The 25,628-nt window shown below is 40.8% G+C and overlaps 1 long non-coding RNA gene across 1 annotated transcript; it reads left to right on the top strand.

Annotated features, from left to right (window-relative positions):
• The first annotated feature begins 220 nt into the window (after positions 1 to 220).
• On the top strand, positions 221 to 20,335 carry LOC118766547. Its single transcript, XR_005002481.1, has 3 exons — positions 221 to 233; positions 8,212 to 8,214; positions 20,256 to 20,335. It is a non-coding gene; the product is annotated as an uncharacterized LOC118766547 (long non-coding RNA).
• Positions 20,336 to 25,628: the final 5,293 nt, after the last annotated feature.

The raw sequence follows: 25,628 nt of genomic DNA, 5'->3' as shown, positions 1-25,628 counted from the left end.
TTTACTTCAGCCTTGTCTATCTCTCTCTCTCATTGTCATATATTGGCCCAGGAAGAATTGCAATCCCTGAGTCAAAATCAGTGCGTGACCTGGGCATTAACATGAGCAATGATGCATCTTTCCAAGCGCATATTACTAATCTGGTGATAAAATGCAGACGGCTAACTGGATGGATTCTCCGAACTTTCAAAACAAGAGAGAATGAGACACTGATGGTCCTTTGGAAAACATTCGTCCTCAGCCGCTTGGACTACTGCTCCCAACTATGGTCACCACACAATATAAAACTAACAGCAGAACTCGAAGCAATTCAAAGAAGCTACACAAAGAAGATCGTCTCAATGCAAAATATCAGCTACTGGGAAAGACTGAAAGTATTAAACCTCTTCCCCCTAGAGCGGAGGCGGGAGAGATATGCGGTGATATACATCTGGAAAATCCCGGAGGGTCTTGTCCCAAACTTTGGCATTCAAAGTTACCCCAACCGCAGAACGGGGCGCCACTGCATGGTGCCAAAAATTCCAACATCACCATCAAAATACAGGTCCAGATACTGCAACAGCTTGGGTTTCAGAGGACCACAGCTCTTTAACATCCTCCCTAAATGCCTCAGAGACTTACATGGTGTGGATGTGGGTTTCTTTAAAACTAAACTGGATATCTTCTTGTCGGGGGTCCCAGATGAACCTACCTCACGACAGGAGACACAGATGCAGGCAGCAGCATCAAACTTCCTTGTTGATCAAGTGCCATGTATCAGAGGTGGATTCACATATTAGTGTAGCTCATTCAGTGGTGGTGCCCCAGCATGGCCGCGGCCTTCGGGCTAAAACATTTTTAAGGATTTATATATATATATAATGTACTATATATATATATATATAATAATGTACTATATACAGTATATATATGCACGACAGAGTGTAAGCACCCTGAGAGAAATGCTGGATATAAGAAGCATCAGATGTGGTGTGCAAGAGAGACGCTTGCGATGGTATGGTCATGTGCTGCAGATGGATGAGGAGAGATGTGTGAAGAAGTGCCACTCCCAAACAGTTGAAGGTATCAGGGGGAGAGGTAGACCCAGGAAGACATGGGATGAGGTAGTCAAGCATCACCTCAGAGCGTTGGGCCTCACTGAGGCAATGGCGAAGGACCGAAATCTCTGGAGATATGCTGTGACTGCAAAGACCCGGGCTGCTTCCTGCATCAGTTCCGCATAGCCCCTGCCCATTCAAAGTACCCCGGATCCCAGAACGTCCCGCTGTGCTTGAGGAGACCTGTTGAGTCAAGTACATGAACATGAACGTCGAAATAAATATCAATGGAAATAGTAGTTGTGATGCCTGTGCCGGTGGCACATAAAAAGCACTATCCGAACGTGGCCGATGCCAGCGCCGCCCCGACTGGCTTCTGTGCCGGTGGCACATAAAAAGCACCATCTGAATGGGGCCGATGCCAGCGCCGCCCCGACTGGCTCCTGTGTGCCGGTGACACATAAAAAGCACTATCCGAACGTGGCCGATGCCAGCGCCGCCCCGACTGGCTTCTGTGTTGGTGGCACATAAAAAGCACCATCTGAACGTGGCCGATGCCAGCTCCGCCCCGACTGGCTTCTGTGCCGGTGGCACATAAAAAGACCATCCGAACGTTGCCAGCACCGCCTTGGCTGGCACGTTAAAAGCTTCAACCGATTGTGACCGATGCCGGACCCCCCCTGGCACCGGTGCAGGTGGCACGTAAAAAGCACCCACTACACTCGCGGAGTGGTTGGCGTTAGAAGGGCATCCAGCCGTAGAAACTCTGCCAGATCAGACTGGAGCCTGGAGCAGACCCCGGTCGAACCGTCCAACCTGTGCTAGCGCGGAAAACGGACGTTAAACGATGATGATGATATATAATAATGTACTATATATATATATATATATATATATAATGTACTATATATTTATATATGTATATATAATGTACTATATATTTATATATGTATATATAATGTACTATATATATATATGTATATATAATGTACTATATATATATATATATGTATATATAATGTACTATATATGTATATATAATGTACTATATATGTATATATATATATTTATAATGTACTATAGTCTGTGGATGGTGCGAAGTCCCTTCCAGACCTAGAGTCACATGGTGGTGGAATAATGCAGTAGACAAAGCCATTAGTGCAAAGAAACAAGCCTGGAGGGATGGGGGTAGCAGGGAACTGTACCAGGTAGCCAAAAGGGAGGCTGGGCGGCAGGTATACATAGCCAAAAATGTAGCAGAAAAGAAGAAGTTTGCCAATGTCCAGCGACGTGAGGACCAAAGAACTGAGGTATTTCGGATTGCCAGACAGTGTGTGAGAGAAAATAGTGATGTTACAGGAGAGAAATGTGTCCGCATGGATGATGGGGCACTTGCTTTTAATGTTGGTGAAAAGAAAGAGGCTTGGAGAAGCCATTATGAAAGACTGCTGAATGTGGAGAATGAATGGGAGAAGGAGAGCCTGCCAAATGTTGACCCAGTAGAGGGACCAGCTATCCGAATAGACAGCTCCCTTGTAGTTAAGGCAATTAAGGGTATGAAACCAGGTAAAGCCCCCGGCCCATCAGGAATTACTGCTGAGATGCTTAAAACAGCTGGTTATGTGGGCTATGGCCTAGTCACCCACATTGTAAACCAGATAGTTCATAATGGAGTCATACCCAATGGCTGGTGTAGCAGCACCATAGTCAACTGCTACAAGGGTAAGGGTGATGCTCTAGATAGAAATAACTACAGGGGTATTAAACTGTTAGATCAGGTGATGAAGGTCACAGAGAGGGTCATAACCCATCTCATTAGGGAGAGAATTTGCTTAGATGAGATGCAGTTCAGTTTTGTGTCGGGTAGAAGCACCACTGATGCTATATTCCTGGTCCGACAACTGCAGGAGAAGTACCTAGCTAAAGATAAACCCCTCTACATAGCTTTTGTGGACTTGGAGAAAACCTTTGACAGGGTCTCCCGATCCCTTATCTGGTGGTCGATGCGGAAACTGGAGATTGACGAATGGCTAATAAGGGCTGTACAGGCCCTATACAGAGAAGCTGTCAGCAAGGTTAGGATTGGCAACGAATATAGTGAAGAATTCCGGTTAGAAGTAGATGTACACCAAGGCTCAGCCCTCAGTCCCCTTTTATTCATCATAGTCCTCCAGGCAATAACAGAGGAATTCAAAACAGGTTGCCCCTGGGAGCTCCTCTATGCTGATGACCTGGCTCTCATAGCAGAATCACTACCGGAACTAGAAAAGAAATTTCGGGTGTTGAAGCAAGGGTTAGAATCAAAGGGCCTTAGAGTAAATGTAGCAAAGACCAAAGTTATAGTAAGCAGAAAGGCGAACTTAGCACACACTCCCTCGGGCAGGTGGCTCTGCTCGATCTGTAGGAAAGGTGTAGGTAGAAACTCCATAAGATGCACCCAATGTAAGCTATGGATGCACAAGAGGTGCAGCAACATCAAAGGGAAATTAACTGATAAGATAGCTTTCATGTGTGGCAGATGCACAGAAACAATAGACACCACAGATACTCAGAAAACAGATTCCATCACACTCCAGGGGGAGAAACTAGAAGTAGTTGATAGTTTCCGCTACCTGGGTGACCAGGTTAGTAGTGGAGGTGGATGCTCAGAGAGTGTTACCACTAGAATACGAATAGCCTGTGCAAAGTTCAGAAAGCTCCTACCCCTACTGGCGACAAAGGGTCTCTCGCTCAAAGTGAAAGGTAGATTATATGACACATGTGTGCGAACTGCCATGCTTCACGGTAGTGAAACATGGGCTGTGACTGCAGAGGACATACGTAGACTTGAAAGGAATGAAGCTAGCATGATCCGCTGGATGTGTAATGTCAGTGTGCGCGCACGACAGAAGGTAAGCACCTTGAGAGAAATGCTGGATATAAGAAGCATCAGATATGATGTGCAAGAGCGACGCTTGCGATGGTATGGTCATGTACTGCAGATGGATGAGGAGAGATGTGTGAAGAAGTGCCACTCCCAAACAGTTGAAGGTATCAGGGGGAGAGGTAGACCCAGGAAGACATGGGATGAGGTAGTCAAGCATGACCTCAGAGCATTGGGCCTCACTGAGGCAATGGCGAAGGACCAAGATCTCTGGAGATATGCTGTGACTGCAAAGACCCGGGCTGCTCCCTGCACCAGTTCCGCATAGCCCCTGCCCATTCAAAGTACCTTGGATTCCAGAACATCCTGCTATGCTTGAGGAGACCTGTTGAATCAAGTACATGAACATCGAAATAAATATCAATGGAAATAGTAGGTGTGATACCTGTGCTGGTGGCACATAAAAAGCACCATCCGAACGTGGCCGATGCCAGCGCCTCCTCGACTGGCTTCTGTGCCGGTGGCACATAAAAAGCACCATCCGAATGTGGCCGATGCCAGCACCGCCCTGGCTGGCTTCCATGCCGGTGGCACGTTAAAAGCACCAACCGATCGTGGCTGATGCCAGACTCCCCTGGCACCTGTGCAGGTGGCACGTAAAAAGCACCCACTACACTCGCGGAATGGTTGGCGTTAGGAAGGGCATCCAGCTGTAGAAACATTGCCAGATCAGACTGGAGCCTGGTGCAGCCCCTGGCTTCCCAGACCCCGGTCGAACCGTCCAACCCGTGCTAGCAGTCTCTCTCTAACTAACCCTATCTCTCTCCCTATGTTTCTCTATGCCCCCCGCCTTCCATAACCATCATCGCCATATATAAAAGAGCGATCGCATTTATCGTTAACCCCACTCGCTTCAAAATATCTAAAGAAGAATACGCACAGATCATGAATGGCTAAAGTTAAGTGAATCGTCCAACCTCGCTACGACTACCTTCTATCTTGCACTTATCTTTATTCTTTCACTATTCTTCAATTTCCATCTCATTGTATTGTTCCTCATTCTTTCAGTATTCCCTCATTACCCTGTCTAGCTCAAACATTTTTTTTCGTTTAGTCTTGTCTCCCGGTTCATACAAACCCATCTGCTAGCACATACGATTAACAGAACCTCTTTACTCAGTTACGGTGCACCCGCCCTCCCACCCCCACCACACATGCCAGAAGTTCCTATTCTTTGCCATTCTGGGGTTGCTTCCCATGAAGACTGCAAATGCTCTCACCATCCCTACCCCTTCCCTACCCCTAGTTTCGACCTATGTAAGGTAATGTTCATACAGTGCAAAATATGAAAGGCTAGTGTTATGCAGGTTGTACTGAAGGCTACTTTACTACTTCATTACTTGCACATGAATTCTGCCAAATGCGAGCTTTCTTTTCAGGTACACGAAGCTACTGTCCACTGTCCCAGGGTCTCTAGAGCCCACGCCTCCCACACCCTCAGGGTTGGCACCCTCAACGTTGGCACTCTGAAAGGTAGGTCTGGTGAGATAGTCGAGATGCTTGAACGGAGATGTGTGGATATATGTTGCATGCAAGAAATAAGGTGGAGAGGAGGATCAGCTAGGTTCCTCACAGGCAAGGAATGCAGGTACAAGATTTTCTGGGCAGGGAACACTGACGGGGTTGGTGGCGTGGGTATACTTATCGCTGAGAAATGGGTAGATAAAGTAATTGAGGTAATCAGAGTATGTGACAGAATACTTAAGATTAGATTAGTGCTTCATCATAGTTTAGCAACCATTATATCAGCCTATGCTCCTCAGTCGGGGCTACCCGATGGACAGAAAGACCGATTCTATGACACTCTACTGCAGACTACCTCGTTGACGAACGACAGAGACCTTATCTTTGTGGCTGGTGACTTCAATGGTCACGTTGGACGACATGCTGGGGGCTTCCATGGCATACATGGAGGCTATGGCTATGGCTCCCGCAACGAGGAGGGAACCAGGCTGCTGGAGTTCTGCGATGCAAATAATCTTATGATTTGCAACACTAACTTCAGGAAACCTACCAGCCACCTAGTCACTTACCGATCGGGCCAACATACCAGCCAAATCGACTACATCCTTGCAAGGCAAAGGGAGAGATGGCTGCTTATAAATGCCAAAACCTTCCCAGGTGAAGAATGTACCCCACAACATAGACTGGTAGTTAGTGACTTTAGGATCAGGACTAGGAGGACAACCAGAAGACGACCAACATGGAGAAGAAGGATCTGGAAGCTTAAAGATTCTGCAAATGGACAGAGATTTAGGGACATATTACTTGAAGCCTCTGACGAAGTAGAAGGGGATAGAGCATCACAGGGGGTAGAAGACAGCTGGACGTTTCTAAGGGACAACCTGCTGAGAGCCACTGACCAGATCTGTGGCTGGTGCAAAGTCCCCTCTCGGCCTAGAATAACAGTGTGTGAGAGAGAACCGTGATGTGGTAGGAGAGAAGTATGTTCGCATGGTAGATGGTTCACTTGCACTAAATGAGGATGCAAAGAGAGAGGTTTGGAGATGCCACTATGAAAGGTTGCTGAATAAAGAAAATGAATGGGATAGAGAGAGTCTGCCAAATGTTGACCCAACAGAGGGACCAGCTATCCGAGTTGATAGTTCCGTGGTAGCTAAGGCAATTAGAAGCATGAAGACAGGAAAAGCCCCAGGCCCATCAGGAATCACTGCAGAGATGCTCAAAATGTCTGGTAGTGTTGGCTATAGCCTAGTCACCCGTATAGTTAATCAGGTGATACACAAAGGAGTCATACCCAATGACTGGTGTAGCAGCATAATAGTCAACTGCTACAAAGGTAAAGGTGATGCCCTAGATACAAATAACTACAGAGGTATGAAGCTGTTGGATCAGGTGATGAAGGTTACGGAGAGGGTCATAGCCCAACTAATTAGAGAGAGAGTTAGTTTAGATGAGATGCAGTTTGGGTTTATGCCAGGGAAAAGTACTACTGATGCTATATTCCTGGTAAGGCAGCTGCAGGAGAAATACCTAGCCAAAGATAAGCCCCTGTACCTGGCTTTTGTTGACATGGAGAAAGCCTTCGACAGGGTCCCCTGATCCCTTATCTGGTGGGCAATGAGGAAACTAGGGATAGATGAATGGTTAGTGAGAGCTGTGCGGGTCATGTATAGGGACGCTGCTAGTAGGGTGAGGGTTGGAAATGAGTACAGTGAAGAATTCCGGGTAGAGGTAGGGGTCCACCAAGGCTCAGTACTCAGCCCCCTCCTATTTATCATAGTCTTCCAGGCAATAACGGAGGAATCCAAGACAGGATGCCCTTGGGAGCTCCTCTATGCTGATGACCTTGCTCTAATTGCTGAGTCGCTATCAGAACTGGAGGAGAAGTTTCAGGTGTGGAAACAAGGATTAGAATCGAAGGGCCTCAGAGTCAATCTAGCTAAAACCAAAGTCGTAATCAGTAGGAAGGTAGACAAATCACAAACGCCTTCAGGTAGATGGCCCTGCTCGATTTGTAGAAAAGGTGTAGGTAGAAACTCTATAAGATGCACCAAGTGTAAGCTATGGACACATAAGAGATGCAGCAATGTCAAAGGAAGGCTAACTAGGAAGATGGTTTTTGTATGTGGCAGATGCTCAGGAACAATAAACACTGAAAATGCTCTGAGACCAACTTCCGTCACTTTCCAGGGAGAAAAACTAGAAATAGTTGATAGTTTCTGTTACCTAGGTGACCAATTCTGCAGCGGGGGCGGGTGTGCTGAAAGTGTAACTGCTAGAGTAAGAATAGCTTGGGCAAAGTTCAGAGAGCTCTTACCTCTGCTGGTGACAAAAGGCCTCTCGCACAGAGTGAAAGGCAGACTGTATGATGCGTGTGTACGAACAGCCATGCTACATGGCAGTGAAACATGGGCCGTGACTGCTGAGGATATGCGTAAGCTCGCAAGAAATGAAGCCAGTATGCTCCGATGGATGTGTAATGTCAGTACTCATACTCGGCAGAGTGTAAGTACCTTGAGAGAAAAGCTGAACCTAAGAAGCATCAGTTGTGGTGTGCAAGAGAGACGTTTGCGCTGGTATGGTCATGTGGCGAGAATGGATGAAGATAGTTGTGTGAAAAAGTGCCACACCCTAGCGGTTGAGGAAACCTGTGGAAGAGGCAGACCCAGGAAAACCTGGGACGAGGTGGTGAAGCACGACCTTCGAACTTTAGGTCTCACTGAGGAAATGACTAGAGACCGTGACCTCTGGAAGTGTGCTGTGCGCGAGAAGACCCGGCAGGACAAGTGAGTCCATAACCCGTGGCCTTCTACATGGGATGGAGCCAGCCTACGTATGCATACCTTCCCTTCTTGGGACACAAAACTCTACTTGTTGAGGCAAGTGAGGATCAGAATCGAAATCGATCAATGGAAATTGCAGATCTGTTACCAGTGCCGGTGGCATGTAAGAGATCCTTCCGTTTCGCGACCGTTGCCAGCACCGCCCCGTTTCGTGTCCGTTGCCAGCCTCGCCTGGCCCTCGTGCTGGTGGCACATAAAAAGCACCATCCGTTCGTGGCCGTTTGCCAGCTCTGTCTGGCACCTGTGCGGGTGGCACATAAAAAGCACCCACTACACTCACGGAGTGGTTGGCGTTAGGAAGGGCATCCAGCCGTAGAAACACTGCCAGATTTGACTGGGCCTGATGAAGCCTTCTGGCTTCACAGACCCCAGTAGAACCGTCCAACCCATGCTAGCATGGAAAACGGATGCTAAACGATGATGATGATGATGATGATATGTATATATAATGTACTATATATATATATATATATATGTGATACACAAAGGGGTCATACCCAATGACTGGTGTAGCAGTATAATAGTCAACTGCTACAAAGGTAAAGGTGATGCCCTAGATACAAATAACTACAGAGGTATCAAGCTGTTGGACCAGGTGATGAAGGTTACGGAGAGGGTCATAGCCCAACTAATTAGAGAGAGAGTTAGTTTAGATGAGATGCAGTTTGGGTTTGTGCCAGGGAAAAGTACTACTGATGCTATATTCCTGGTAAGGCAGCTGCAGGAGAAATACCTAGCCAAAGATAAGCCCCTGTACCTGGCTTTTGTTGACATGGAGAAAGCCTTCGACAGGGTCCCCCGATCCCTTATCTGGTGGGCAATGAGAAAACTAGGGATAGATGAATGGTTAGTGAGAGCTGTGCGGGCCATGTATAGGGACGCCGCTAGTAGGGTGAGGGTTGGAAATGAGTACAGTGAAGAATTCCAGGTAGAGGTAGGGGTCCACCAAGGCTCAGTACTCAGCCCCTTCCTATTTATCTTAGTCCTCCAGGCAATAACGGAGGAATTCAAGACAGGATGCCCTTGGGAGCTCCTCTATGCTGATGACCTTGCTCTAATTGCTGAGTCGCTATCAGAACTGGAGGAGAAGTTTCAGGTGTGGAAACAAGGATTAGAATCGAAGGGCCTCAGAGTCAATCTAGCTAAAACCAAAGTCGTAATCAGTAGGAAGGTAGACAAATCACAAACACCTTCAGGTAGATGGCCCTGCTCGATCTGTAAAAAAGGTGTAGGTAGAAACTCTATAAGATGCACCAAGTGTAAGCTATGGACACATAAGAGATGCAGCAATGTCAAAGAAGGCTAACTAGGAAGATGGTTTTTGTATGTGGCAGATGCTCAGGAACAATAAACACTGAAAATGCTCTGAGACCAACTTCCGTCACTTCCAGGGAGAAAAACTAGAAATAGTTGATAGTTTCCGTTACCTAGGTGACCAAGTCGGCAGCGGGGGTGGGTGTGCTGAAAGTGTAACTGCTAGAGTAAGAATAGCTTGGGAAAAGTTCAGAGAGCTCTTACCTCTGCTGGTGACAAAAGGCCTCTCGCACAGAGTGAAAGGCAGACTGTATGATGCGTGTGTACGAACAGCCATGCTACATGGCAGTGAAACATGGGCCGTGACTGCTGAGGATATGCGTAAGCTCGCTAGAAATGAAGCCAGTATGCTCCGATGGATGTGTAATGCCGGTACTCACACTCGGCAGAGTGTAAGTACCTTGAGAGAAAAGCTGGACCTAAGAAGCATCAGTTGTGGTGTGCAAGAGAGACGTTTGCGCTGGTATGGTCATGTGGCGAGAATGGATGAAGATAGTTGTGTGAAAAAGTGCCACACCCTAGCGGTTGAGGGAACCTGTGGAAGAGGCAGACCCAGGAAAACCTGGGACGAGGTGGTGAAGCACGACCTTCGAACTTTAGGTCTCACTGAGGAAATGACTAGAGACCGAGACCTCTGGAAGTGTGCTGTGCGCGAGAAGACCCGGCAGGACAAGTGAGTCCACAACCCGTGGCCTTCTACATGGGATGGAGCCAGCCTACGTATGCATACCTTCCCTTCTTGGGACACAAAACTCTACTTGTGAAGACGTGTTGAGGCAAGTGAGGATCAGAATCGAAATCGATCAATGGAATTGCGGATGTGCTACCAGTGCCGGTGGCATGTCGAAACTCTGCTTGTGAAGACCCATTGAGGCAAGTGAGGATCAGAATCGAAATCGATCAATGGAAATCGATCAATGGAAATTGCAGATGTGTTACCAGTGCCGGTGGCATGTAAGAGAACTTTCCGTTTCGCGACCGTTGCCAGCACCGCCCCGTTTCGTGTCCGTTGCCAGCCTCGCCTGGCCCTTGTGCCGGTGGCACATAAAAAGCACCATCCGTTCGTGGCCGTTTGCCAGCTCTGTCTGGCACCAGTGCGGGTGGCACGTAAAAAGCACCCACTACACTCACGGAGTGGTTGGCGTTAGGAAGGGCATTCAGCCGTAGAAACACTGCCAGATCTGACTAGGCCTGATGAAGCCTTCTAGCTTCACAGACCCCAGTTGAACCTTCCAACCCATGCTAGCATGGAAAACGGATGCTAAACGATGATGATGATGATGATGATGATATGTGTATATATATATGTATGTGTATATATATATATATATATATATATATATATCTCCTTAAATCCTTAAAAATGTTTTACCGTGAAGGCCGCGGCCATGCTGGGGCACCACCGCTGAATGAGCTACACTTATATGTGAATCCACCTCTGATACGTGGCACTTGATCAACAAGGGAGTTCGATGCTGCTGCCCGCATCTGCGTCTCCTGTCGTGAGGTAGGTTCATCTGGGACTCCCGACAAGAAGAGATCCAGTTTAGTTTTAAAGAAACCCACATCCACACCATGTAAGTCTCTCAGGCATTTAGGGAGGATGTTAAAGAGCTGTGGTCCTCTGAAATCCAAGCTGTTGCAGTATCTGGACCTGTATTTTTATATATATACTAGCAGTATCGCCCGGCGTTGCTCGGGTTTGTAGACATTTTTAGAGAGTTACTTCCCTTATATAATAGCGAAAAAATGCATTAAAATTGAAAAAAAACGATGGTAAATTTTTTTTTAAATCGTAGACTCATGTAGATGCTTTCTTAGCCATTTCTGTTTTGGTGTCTTCAAGCCATGAAGTCGTTGTTCTAAAAGAACACTGGTCTCCTTGACAACGCATTACGACGTTGATTTCCTTACACTCCCTTCCCCACAGGTGCAGGTGTGAGCGTGGACGCCAACTCCGCCGCCATCGACATACGAAAAATTATGCATTAAAATGGAATAAAAAATGATGTTAAATTATTTTTAAAATCGTAGACTCATCGTAGACGCGCGCTAATATTCAGACGGGCTCGATATGAATCACGACTATAAGATACCCGAATTTGGTTAAACTGTACCGCAAAATGTGGGAGTAGTTAGGAATCTAAATCAAAGGGGACAGACACTCACACAACTACAGTTTTATATATATAGATATACATAGCGCAGTAGTGGTGAGATGTGACAGCAAAGAAAAGCATACATTCACTCTCTGCATGCAATTAGACTCGGAAAGTTCGTGAGGAACCCATTGACCCAATTTGCTGACTTTTCCGATAGCACACGGGTCTCAATGAATGGTTGAATGACCAAATCCAAGCTTCTCTGCTAGTTCCTCAACAGTTACGATGATATTTTGTTCCACCAGGGTTTTCAGGATGTCCTTGTCGAGTTCTACAGATCTTTCAGGATGAGGCTCGTCTTCTAGGCTGTAGTTTATGGTTCAGGATTTCTGGAACCACCATTGACACTGCCTTACACTTATTGTCCAATCCCCATATACTGCATTAATATTTCTTGTACTTTGCACACATTTATATTCTGTTATTCTTTTATATGTTTCAGCCTTGAGGTTGTGGCCATGCTGGATCATGTGTGTGTGTGTTGTGTGTGTGTGTGTGTGTGTGTGTGTGTGTGTCTATCTGTCTGTCTGTCTGTATGTATATATGTATATGTATGTGTGTGAACAATAATATTTTCAACAGATGTGTTGCAAATGTATCTGATTGTTCTCAAGCTTCAATACTGTGTGTGTGTGTATGTGTGTGTGTGTATGTATGTATGTATATGTGTGTATGTATGTATGTGTGTGTGTATGTGTGTGTGTGTATGTGTGTGTGTGTGTGTGTATGTATGTATGTATGTATGTATGTATGTATGTATGTATGAGTGTATGTTTACTTTATTACTAACTAGCAGTATCGCCCGGCGTTGCTCGGATTTGTAAGGGAAATAATTATATAAGCATTTTTAGAGATGTAAAGTATAATAGCCATCTCAATATGGCTAACCACAAAGGGGGAGGGGTGTTACTGTAGCTTTTTACGTTCTGAGATTTAATAATAAATTTTAGAGAGTTACTTCCCTTATATATGTCAAAAATGGATTAAAAATGGGAAAAATTGATGGTAAATTTTTTTTAAATCGTAGACTCATCGTAGACGCGCGCTAATACCCAGACGGTCTCGATATGAATCACGACTATAAGATACCCGGTTTTGGTTAAACTGCACCGCAAAATGTGGGAGTAGTTAGGAATCTAAATCGTAGGAGACAGACACACAACCTCACTTTTATATATAAAGATTTCCTCTATTTACATAATATTGAGGTCTCTTTCTTTCTTTTGTTATCTTACTGTTTTTACCAATATACATATATATATATATAAATAATATATAGTTACAGAGATGTACTTGCATAGCAAGTGACTTGATCTGAGATCGTGTGCTGGAACGAAAACAGTTGCAGCGTTGAAGGTGTTTATAAGCCATTTAAGAAACACACAAAAACCGTTAGATTCACTTCAACATTTAAATTAATTTGTGAAAATATTTTCGTCGCTTTGAGACCGCGACCTGTTAGCACGATATTTTTGTCAGTGAACAGGTCGCGGTCTGAAAGCAACGAAAATATTTTGGCAAATTAAATTTAAATGTTGAAGTGAATGTAACGGTTTTTGTGTGTTTCTTAAATGGCTTACAAACACCTTCCACGCTGCAATATATATATACATACATATATATATATGTATGTATGTATGTGTGTATATGTGTATGCATGTATGTGTGTGTGTGTGCGTGTCTGTGCTTGTGATTGTCCTCCACCACTGCTTGACAATGAATGTTGGTTTGTTTACATCCCTGTCACCTAGTGGTTTGACAAAGGAAACAGATAGAATAAGTACAATGCTTACAAAAATAAAACTGGAGTTGATTCATTAAACTACAATTCTTCAAGGCATTGCCCCAGCATGGCCACAGACCAATGGCTGAAAAAGCAGAAGAATAAAAGAATACATTCTCAGCTTTGTCATATGTTGAAGGCATGAGAAAGCTTGAGTTTACATGAGAAGGCCTAACAGACCTGGTAGAAACAGCAGCCAAATCTCCCTCAAATCACACCTTACTGTCTTATGTATGTATATATATATGAGCCAATGAGGGGGACCTCTACATGGTAGCTAGACCTGGTAGAATAGCAGCCAAATTCCCCCAAATCACACCTTACTGTCTTATCTATGTATATATGTATGTATGAGCCTATGAGGGAGACCCCTACATGGCAGCTAGACCTGGTAGAAATAGCAGCCAAATTTCCCCCAAATCACACCTTACTGTCTTATCTATGTATATATGTATGTATGAGCCTATGAGGGAGACCCCTACATGGCAGGTAGACATGGTAGAAATAGCAGCCAAATCTCCCTCAAATCACACCTTACTGTCTTATCTTTCTGCTACATGGATATAGGTGTTATATTCGTCGTAAAAAAACTTTCCTGTCACACACTCACGCACACGCACACACACACACACACACGCACCCTCACACACACACACGCGCACACCCACATACACCCACGCACGTTAGCTTACAATTTTATTTATATATTTGCGTGTCTGTGTGGAAAGAGGAAGTGGGAGGCAGAGTGAAAGAATCACTCACTACAGTAAGTCAATTACTTTCATTTTATTCGTTGCCCACTGTGTGTGTGTGTTTGCGTGTGCTGTAAACCAGACTAAGAAAAGCATTTGACACACACACACCAGAATGTGAGTTTTCTGTAAATTTTGCTTAACTGGAGTTTAAATTTTAAAAACTGGACCTGGCATGACGCGACGCATTGTACTCTTCAAAATGCAAGGTAAATTGTAATTGAAGAAATCCTATATTGTAGATTTGTATAACTCCCAAAGGGAGGCAGATAAAATCTGCCTTTTATAATAAGAGATTACTCTCTTCCAAGAACATTTTCACTCACTCTTAGCTCTTAGCTTCCCATACATTTTACTCATGTATCTATCAGCGTCATAGACAGAATACTTTCACTTTAGTCTTCCTCAAATCACTCTGTCGCTATTTACTTTCATTTTATTCGTTGCCCACTGTGTGTGTGCGTTTGCATGTGGTGTAAACCAGACTAAGAAAAGCATTTGACACACACACCAGAATGTGAGTTTTCTGTAAATTTTGCTTAATTGGAGTTTAAATTTTAAAAACTGGACCTGGCATGACGCGATGCATTGTACTCTCAAAAATGCTAGGTACAATTGTAATTGAAGAAATCCTATATTGTAGATTTCTATAACTCCCAAAAGGAGGCAGATAAAATCTGCCTTTTATAAGAGATATATATATGTATATATTATATATATATATATATGTATATATATATATGTATACATTATATTATATGTATTATATATATATATAAGTATATGATATATATTATATATATTGATATATATATATATATGTATATATATATTATGTATATATATATATATATGTATATATATATATATATGTATATATAATATATATAATGTATATATATATATATTGTATGTATACATATAATATATATGTATACATATATATATATGTATATATATATGTATACATATATATATATGTATATATATATATGTATACAATATATATATGTATACATATATATGTATACATATATGTATATACTATATATATGTATACATTATAATATATGTATATTAATATACGTATATATATTATATATATATATATATATATATACGTATATATCTATATATATATATATATATATATATATATATATATATATATATATATGTGTGTGTGTGTATATATATATATGTGTATATATATATATATGTGTATATATTCCACTGTAACTAGGTAAATAAAATCTTCGAACAGACGGTCAGTAGCGACACCTGCTGGTTCTGGACTACGCTGCATTGATAAAGGGCAACAACCCAGAAACATGACTGCAGATGTCTGACTAGCAAGGTGAAGCGGCTGACCTCCCCTGTTCAAAGGTTGTAATGGACGCAGGTTCGTGTGTCATATTGCTAGCTAGAGGCGATGGCCTCTTGGAGCTAATCAGAGACAGCTTTATTTATAGACTGCCATATTAGTATGGCGATAACTATTTAATATCTATTATATATATATACATATATATATATATATACATATATATATATACATATATACATATATATTATACATATATATATATATATATATATTATATATAATAGCTACATATATATATATATACATATATATATATATACATATATAGTATATATATATCACATATATATATATACATTATATATATATACATAATATATATTATATACCTATATATATATCTCTAATACATATATATATATAATATACAGATATATATACATATATATATATATATACATATATATATATATACATATATATATTTACATTATCTATATACACAGATATATATACATATATAAACATACATATATATACATACAGTATATATATACACAGAGATATATACATATATATACATACATATATATACATACATATATATATATACACAGATATATATACATATATATACATACTATATATACATACATATATATATATATATACATATATGTTTAGTTTTACCGATTATATTAGGGATAAATTTCAAATGTCTTAGCTCTGGCACGCTAAAAATTTCTAAAGTACGATTGTTTAAATATTGAAATAAATATGTAGCCAGCGCTAACCACAGTAAATTATTTACTGCAGTTCTTCGCTTCAGGAATTTTTAGCGCGCCAGAACTAAGACATTTGGAATTTATCCCTAATGTAATCGGTAAAACTAAACACCTGTCTGTTTTGGCACAGAAAGCTGGGGTTAGTTTTGAAGATTACATTTGTTCTGAACGATCGTACTGATGAGACTACGGACATTTGAATTATGCAAGTAATTCTTTTGTTAATAGTTGAAACCGAGGTATGCGATTAATTCTGTTTTTTATATAAATTTTCATCTGTCTTGCCCGCCTAATTTGTTTCTGGTGTTCGCTGAATTTTCTTCTAGAGAACATTCTTTGTAGTTTCATCGTTGATGATCTATTTCTAGCATACGGCCAACTACCTAGCGGCTTGCCCTGTCAATATACACATGTATTAGAATTTTCTCTGATTTTTCAGATTTTTGTATGCTAGACTACTGGTTTTAAATTAATATTAATTTATCTCCCTCATTATTTATATATATATGTATATATAATGTACTATATATATATATATATATATATATATATATATATATGTGTGTGTGTGTGTGTATATATAATGTACTATATATATATGTATATATAATGTACTATTTATATATATATATATAAATATTACGTGACCGACCAGACCATCAGATGTTACACATTGCTGGTCACAATGCGTTCGCATTGTTTTAGCCTTCGAATGACGCCGCCCCGCTCGCTAAGCAAGCAGGCCAACAGAAGAAAGAGTGGTAAAAGAGTACAGCAGGGATCACCACCCCATATATATATAATATATATATATATATATTTGTAAAAAAGAAGTTTGAAACTGCCACTATATTAGATAAATTTTAATTTTCTTATGAATTTTACATGTTTCGGTTCTTGAAAAAAACGAACCTTATCAAAAATATTATAAAAAGTGCAATAGAAAAGTTCATAATTGTTTCATACTGGTTCAATAGAATCCATGTGGTGTGTTTTGTCGGTAGTTGGTATAATCGCTATATTACAGTTGAGTGTAGTAAAGAAGTTCATTATTGTTTCTTGCTGGTATCAAAGGAACTGTTTTTTGTTTCCCTGTGTTCCAATGGAATGGTAGCAGCAGTAGTGATGTTGGTCGTCGTAGTAGTAGTAACCGTTGTGGTGGTTGGGGCTGCAGCAGCTTATGGTTGTGGCGGCCTAAGTTGTGGCTGTCCTAGCAGCAGCAGAAAGTAAGTATGGCTGTGCTTAAATGGCAGTAGCAGCAGTTACTGTTGGTCGTAGTTTTGGCAACCTTGGTGGTGGTTGGGGTTGTAGCAGTTAAGATGGCCGTAGTAGCAGCAGTAGTAGAGGACTGTTGATCGTAGCAGCAATAGTAGAGACCACGGTGGTTGAAGTAGTAATGATAGTGGAAGCAGTCGTAGTGATCGTGGTGGTTGTGGAGAGATTTCATTTTTCCTTTTCGGAAGACCAATGTTTTGTTTTAATATTCCTGGCCCAGGGTGTTCAAACTTGGTCTAAATTTTTTGATGAAATAAAGTTCTTTATTTTGGCGTTGGGTGAAGGTTACATTGCCACTGAATTTGTAAAGGGGGTAAGTTGTAAATTTCGGATTTTCACTTGAAGCACATCTATCTATGTGTCCGCTGACTGGTATTTTCCGGTATTCAGGGTTTCTAATTTGGGATTTATGCACTGCCATCCTTTTATGTAAGCTATTTTTTGTATGGCCTATATACTGCCTATTGCAACCTGCACATGTTAAGACGTAAATTAAGTTTTCTGATGCACAGGTGCAGTTTGTTCTAATGGTGAACTGATGGCCTTGTTCTAGTATAAATTCTGAACCTTCTACCAAGATGACGCAGATTCTGCAGTTGGGCTTTCCACATTCTAACTGCTGGTTTTGTGGTGATGTTGAGTGCAGTTTAGCTTGGTTAAAATCCTTATCAAGGATTTTGGTTGCCGTTTACTTTTAATGATGGTGTGTGTTTCGAGGATCCGGTTCATCTTTGGGTCTCCCTTTAGTAGGTCTGTGCTTTGTAGTATGGTGCTGAAGGCCTCATTGTTAAGTGGGTTGTGTGTAGAGATGTAGGGAAGGGTTTTTAATTTTTCTTTCTTTTTTGGTTTTGTTTGTCTCAGGTCTTCTATACTTAATTTAAGTGCCCGTTGGATTGCACTGTCTATTAGGGGCTGTGGATAATTTCTATTTATGAGTGTAGTTCTAAGTTCCTGGAGACGTGTGTGTCGGGTGTTTGTGTCTGATATTATAGTGCAAATCCTTCTAGCTAAACAAAAAGGGACATTTATTCTAGTGTGTCTTGGGTGGCATGAATCAAAGGGTAGGTACTGCTTGGAGTCTGTCGGTTTATAATAGATATCTGTCTCTATTTTGTTGCCGGCTTTCTTAATGAGGATGTCTAAAAATGGTAATTCTTCTTCGTTATGATCCATCTTGAACTGTACATTATCATTTATTCCATTTAATAGTATTTTAAATTCCTCAAGTTTCTCTATACTTTTATCCCAGAGGATAAAGCAGTCGTCGAGCTATCTTTTCCAGTTGTTCTGGATATAGGTGGAGAAGGTGTTTCCATATTTCTCGAGTGTTTTCTAGTAGAGTATTTTCTCGAGGTATCCCATCACTAGGTTGGCAAAAGACGGCGCAGTACACATGCCCATGGCTGTTCCCGATCTTTGTCTGTAGAAATTATTGTCAAAAATAAAGTAATTATTTTCTAAAATAAATCTAAGTCCTTCAATTATAAGTTCTTTATTTATGCGAGTTGGGAGTTCAAAGGAGTAGTTATTTAGCCAGAAAGTGATCACTTCTATTCCTAGGGCGTAAGGGATGTTTGAATAAAGGTTAATTATGTCAAAGGATACTAGAAGGGTTTTCTCATTGACTGTTTTTGGGAGGTGGTTAAGCATGTCTATATCGTCTCTTACGTAGCTTTTGATGTGCTTTAGGAAAGGTTTAAGAAGTGTGTCTAAGAAATTGCTGAGGCAGTGAGTTTCACATGCTGGGCCTGCTATTATCGGTCTAAGTTTAAGATCATTTGGTGAAGGGATTTTGATGAGTATATCGGTAGATATTTTGCATGTTTCACTAATTATTTGGCTTTTGTGGACTTTAGGGATTCTATAGAACAAACTTAATTTGCATTTGAAGTTAGTGATGTATTCATACTCCTTGTCCGTGAGTCCTCGGTATGTGTTGATTAATGTCCTGAGGTTATACATTATTTTTGGCTGATTATACTGTTGGGCCCTTTCATAATACGTTTCATCTCTTAATAGGGATAGCACTAAATTTTTATAATCATTTGTATTCATTAATACTACTGCGTTGCCCTTATCTGCCTCCTTAATTGTTATTGTTTTGTCTTCTCTTAGTTTGATGAGGTCGTTCCATTCTCTTTTGTTAAAGTTTTGGCTGTGTTTTTGTTTCTTGGTGAATTGAAAAGGGAAATTAGTTATGTAGTCACAATAGCGGTCTAAGGCTTTATTCTTTCCCTTGGTAGGGGTGTAATTGCTGTTGTTTCTAGCTATTGATTCATTACCTATTTGTTTGCCATGAAATTCCTCGGCAAGTCTTAGTTTCCTACAAAATTCCGAAATATCATCTTTCATTTCATAGTAATTAGAACGTTGAGGGGTTGGTGTAAATTTAAGCCCTTTGGAAAGTATGCTTATTTCATTAGGTGTAAGTTCTTTATTCGAGAGATTGATTATTTTAATTACCTGTGGTTTCTTTTGTTTGTCCGTTGCCATCGTGTGTCCCTGTTCCTGTGTGTAAGGTCTAAAAAATGGTTGGTATAGTTATGTTCAAAAATACTGTTTATCTGTCTCCTGTTGTTATAATTTTCAGAGTGAGTTTGTGGTGCTCTGTTTTGTAGTGTGTTTTTGTACCTTGTGTTCCGTCTTAGTTTATCAGGTATATTGTGTTGGTAGTTGTTTCTTCGTTCCGTAGTGTATTTGTGTTTGTTAGTTTGGTATGGTGGTTCCTAGGGTAGATGTTTGGTGGTGGAGTCTTAGTTGGTTATGTGGATTGTATTCATAGAATTGTATGTTGTAGCCCTTTGGTTCTCGAAATGGTGTGGTGGGCCCCTGTAAGTGTTTTGGGGTTGGTGTAGGTAGTGTGGGGTGCGTTTTAAATGTATTTTTCTGGTGTAGAGTGTGTTTAGATTTCTTGGTGGTTGTTCCGTTCTGTTGGTATTTGGTTTTGTTTTACTTAATTTTATGAAGGGGTTGTTGGATATGTGTTCATTTTTGAAGTTGGTTTCATAATCCAAGAACCAGTTGGCGCTCTTTTCCCATCGTTGGAGGGACTTGAGTTCCTCTTTTTCACATTCTTTTTTCCATAGTGCTAGTAATGTTTCAGTATTGATATCGTCAGTTAGTTAGATGACTTCTTCGTTGATTTCCTCATCTATGGTTTTTACTTTTTCTTCATTCGTCTTAGCTCTCAGCTTAAGTAGTTCTATTTCCATCTTCATTTTTTCTAATGACATTTTTTCTCTAAGTCTTCTTTGTTCTTCTGGTTCTTCCAAGAAGGGTTTTATTTGTAATTTGCGGGGTATGATTAGGGGTGTTGAGTCAAGCCACTTTTGGTAAATCTCTGCTTTATTCTGATTTTGTATCATTTTCCAAAAAGCGAATTTTCTGTTTCGCTGTAGTATTCTCCATTGGGGGAGGACTTGGTTCTTTATTTGAAATGTTGAAGCTATTAGGTTCTTCCCATGTGGTCCTTTTTTTTGTTGCTCTTGTTTCGTAAAGTTTGTAAAGAATGTCTTCATTGTATCGCATAGATTTCCAAGGTTCTCGTACATTTCAGAGGGTGTTTTCTTCGTTTTGGTTTCCTCGTTAGTTTGTGTAGAAGGTCGAGATGTTGAGTTGAGTTTGTTTAAAACTGCTGTTAGGTTTGAGTTTATGCTTTTCAATTCTTTCAGTATCTCTTCATTTATTGAGAAGATGTTGTTGGTGTCTGTTTTAGTAGGCATTTTCGGGAGCTCGTACGTGATGAGATATTTATAATAAGAGTACATCGTATACGAGTGGGTATATATTTGTAAAAAAGAAGTTTGAAACCGCCACTATATTAGATAAATTTTAATTTTCTTATGAATTTTACATGTTTCGGTTCTTGAAAAAAACGAACCTTATCAAAAATATTATAAAAAGTGCAATAGAAAAGTTCATAATTGTTTCATACTGGTCTCAATAGAATCCATGTGGTGGTGTTTTGTCGGTAGTTGGTATAATCGCTATATTACAGTTGAGTGTAGTAAAGAAGTTCATTATTGTTTCTTGCTGGTATCAAAAGGAAATGTTTTTTTGTTTCCCTTGTGTTCCAATGGAATGGTAGCAGCAGTAGTGATTGTTGGTCGTAGTAGTAGTAACCGTTGTGGTGGTTGGGGCTGCAGCAGCTTATTGGTTGTGGCGGCTAAGTTGTGGCTGTCCTAGCAGCAGAAGTATGTCTAGTGGCTTAAATGGCAGTAGCAGCAGTTACTGTTGGTCGTAGTTTTGGCAACCTTGGTGGTGGTTGGGGTTGTAGCAGTTAAGCTGTGGCCGTAGTAGCAGCAGTAGTAGAGGACTGTTGATCGTAGCAGCAATAGTAGAGACCACGGTGGTTGAAGTAGTAATGATAGTGGAAGCAGTCGTAGTGATCGTGGTGGTTGTGGTAGAATTTCATTTTTCCTTTTCGGAAGACCAATGTTTTGTTTTAATATTCCTGGCCCAGGGTGTTCAAACTTGGTCTAAATTTTTTGATGAAATAAAGTTCTTTATTTTGGCGTTGGGTGAAGGTTACACTGTCACTGAATTTGTAAAGGGGGTAAGTTGTAAATTTCGGATTTTCATTTGAAGCACATCTATCTATGTGTCCGCTGACTGGTATTTTCCGGTATTCAGGGTTTCTAATTTGGGATTTATGCACTGCCATCCTTTTACGTAAGCTATTTTTTGTATGGCCTATATACTGCCTATTGCAACCTGCGCATGTTAAGACGTAAATTAAGTTTTCTGATGCACAGGTGCAGTTTGTTCAAATGGTGAACTGATGGCCTTGTTCTAGTATAAATTCTGAACCTTATATAATGTACTATATATATATATATATATATATATATATCGAACTCCCTTGTTGACCAAGTGCCACGTATCAGAGGTGGACTCACATATTAGTGTAGCTCATTCAGCGGTGGTGGTGCCCCAGCATGGTCGCGGCCTTCGGGCTAAGACATTTTTAACGATTTTTTATGCTAGAATGGGACAACACTGCATATATATATATATATGCTAGAACGAGACGACACTGCTTAGTGCCAAAGATCCAAGCAATGCCATCACGCTTCAGGACCAGCTTCTGCAACAGCCTGGGTTTCAAGGGCCCACAGCTTTTTAATATTCTCCCAAAGAGTCTGAGGAACTTGCACAAAGTAGATGTAGTGGTTTTTAAATCAAAGCTGGACATCTTCCTGTCGAGAGTCCCAGATGAACCTACCTCACGGCAAGAGGTGCAAATGAGAGTAGCTATATCAAACTCCATTCTTCACCAAGTGCCACATATTAGAGGAGGCTCTTCGTAATAACAGTGTAGCACAAAACGGCGGTGCATCAGCATGGCTGCAGCTCTGAGCTGAAACAAGAAAAAAAAAATGTATATATAATGTACTATATATACATATATATATATAATGAAAAGTCACTCTGGATTGCTGTTTAGTCCTACGACAGTCCTTTTCCATAAGCTTGTCATTAAAAGCATTCTCTCCGTGACCATCATGTCGTATTTTATCTACTAATTCAGTCTAACAACTACAAAAAGTAAAGGGAGGTAACTTAAATAGTTTAAAACAGTGCTCTCCCTTGCTTTTGTCATTATTTTCTCTTCTACTTAAGCATCATTTATTAATTTCTTCATTTGAAACGAAACAAATTAAATGCAGCAAGGGAGTTAACCCTAGTATATAACTGGTACTTGTTTTACCGATTCATCAGTCTGATATATAAGAGAACTCATTAAGCGGACTTCACCAACCGCTGTGAGTTGTTGCTTCAAGGGAAAAGACAAAAAAGAAAAGCAATTTTACGTCAATCGGTAGGGTTGCTCCATACTTCTGTAGGGTAAAAATTTATGTTGATAGCGAATTCGAAGTTTCGCCAGTCCGACGATGGCTTAACAGACCGAAACCTTGAAGTCGCTACTAACATTTCTTGTTTAAGAATAAAACAAATGTCAGGGATTCCTAATAAATGGCGACACTGAACGAACCAGGAGTTTGCACACCTTTTTACCATAAGAGGGATGTTTCCCTCCACCACGGTAACTGCAGTGTACTTGCCTTTTAGCAATTGAAATAAGTCACAAACATATTTCAACTAGCCTAAATTCTGCTTTTATACACACACACACACACAAGCAGACATATCCGGCGTTGCCCAGAGAATAATGAAATTTTAAAACGCCGTCTAGATTACACAGGTCTCAACTGCTAGTAGCTGAGATACCAACTTTCTACATTAATAACTCTCCAACCCATATCAGCATGCAACATTGACGTTATGGGAAATGTTAAAAGAAAGTTTTCAAATCATATATATACATAAAGTAAATACACGAAATTCAAAAACATATTTTGTCTAGCTTATTTCTTAACCAAAAAACAGGTACAGATTATAAACAATGAAAGGCTGATTTTGGTGATTCATTTGACAGAGGTAGTAGAGAGCCGATCCTATGATATATCTGACCATGGATCTTGAAAGTTTGCATGAATCCTGGCTCAGTTAAATCTCTTGTGACTCCAAATGAGGTCATCTGTAGTGCAGAGTTGTATTACCTAATTTAGTTTTGGAAGTGTTTGGAATCTTGGTCAGTTGATGACAACAGTTTCTTCAATGGCTCTGGAGGTTGGGGGATTGCAGGGTGTTTAACCTTTCTACCACTGTAACACAGTGCAGCTGTCTCTCTAGGCCACTTCCCTGCTTTACAATATATGCAATCATTTGTCATTGCACCAATGGAAACTCTAGTGTCATCTACATAATGAACAGCTGATCATAATTGAAAGCTGCTTCAAAGAAGTTGCTTCTCTGAGCTGTTGCAAGGAATGTCAGCAAACCTGGAAATGAGGCAGTCACCAAAGTGAGGACGAAGAACATCAGTTGATGCTCTGGCTGTGTGGGCCGTCGCCCCATCCTGCTGCTATGTCGAATAGGCATACGTTTTTGTCGTAATTCAGACACAAAGAAGTTGTTTATCATCTCGATGTAACGCTCAGAGTTCCCAGTAACAACATTTCCATTATTGTCTTCAAACAAGTAAGGACCAATGACGGCAGCTTTGCCAACAGCACACCAGGCCATCACTTTTAGGTTGTGCAATGGTCCTTCGTGCAGTTTTCTCGTACTTTCAAGAGCCCAATAACGACAGTTCTGTTGACTCACCATGCCATTGGGATGAAAATAAGCTTCATCACTCATTAACAAAATGTTGTCATTTGCCTCAGAAATTGTTTCCATCTGACGTGCGAAGTTAAGCCGCTGTGCATAGTCCCTTGGTTTCAACTGTTACCAATGACCAATTTTTACAGGTGGAAACGCAGGTCTTCATGCAAAATACACCTTATTGATTGATTACCGTTGCCAAGTTTAGTAGAATGCCTCCGAGCAGAGTGATTCAGACTCCATATCAAAGCTTGTCTGATGTGTTGCACATTTTCCGGGGTCCATACCATTCGTGGCGCCCCCACCAGTCTCCAAATTCATTAGTGTAGCCTGTATACGAAGTGCATTCACCCAACGTAAGATTGTGTTATGGGTGGGAACAGCCTGATTTCAGTGAATGCTGAAGTGTCGCCGAAACTCACGCTGAACTGCTGAGACAGACACGTTACTCTTCACGCTGAACTGTCATAGGCAAACATGTGAGCTGCTCTCCGCAAAGAAAAAAAAAATGTCCCTCCCCTTGGAGCTGAGTAATAGCCATTTCAAAAACGACTGTCCTCTCTGTCCCACCTTGTACATACATACATACATACATACATACACACACACACACATATATATATATATATATAGTATATATATGTATACATATATATATATATATATATATAATATATATATATGTTACATATATATATATATATATATATATGTATACGATACATATATATAGTATACATTATATGTATATATATATATATATATATATACATATATATTACATATATTATTA

The sequence above is a fragment of the Octopus sinensis genome, linkage group LG16 (genome assembly GCF_006345805.1).
Source record: "Octopus sinensis linkage group LG16, ASM634580v1, whole genome shotgun sequence".
Taxonomy (NCBI): domain Eukaryota; kingdom Metazoa; phylum Mollusca; class Cephalopoda; order Octopoda; family Octopodidae; genus Octopus; species Octopus sinensis.
This window is presented reverse-complemented; position numbering and strand designations above follow the sequence as displayed.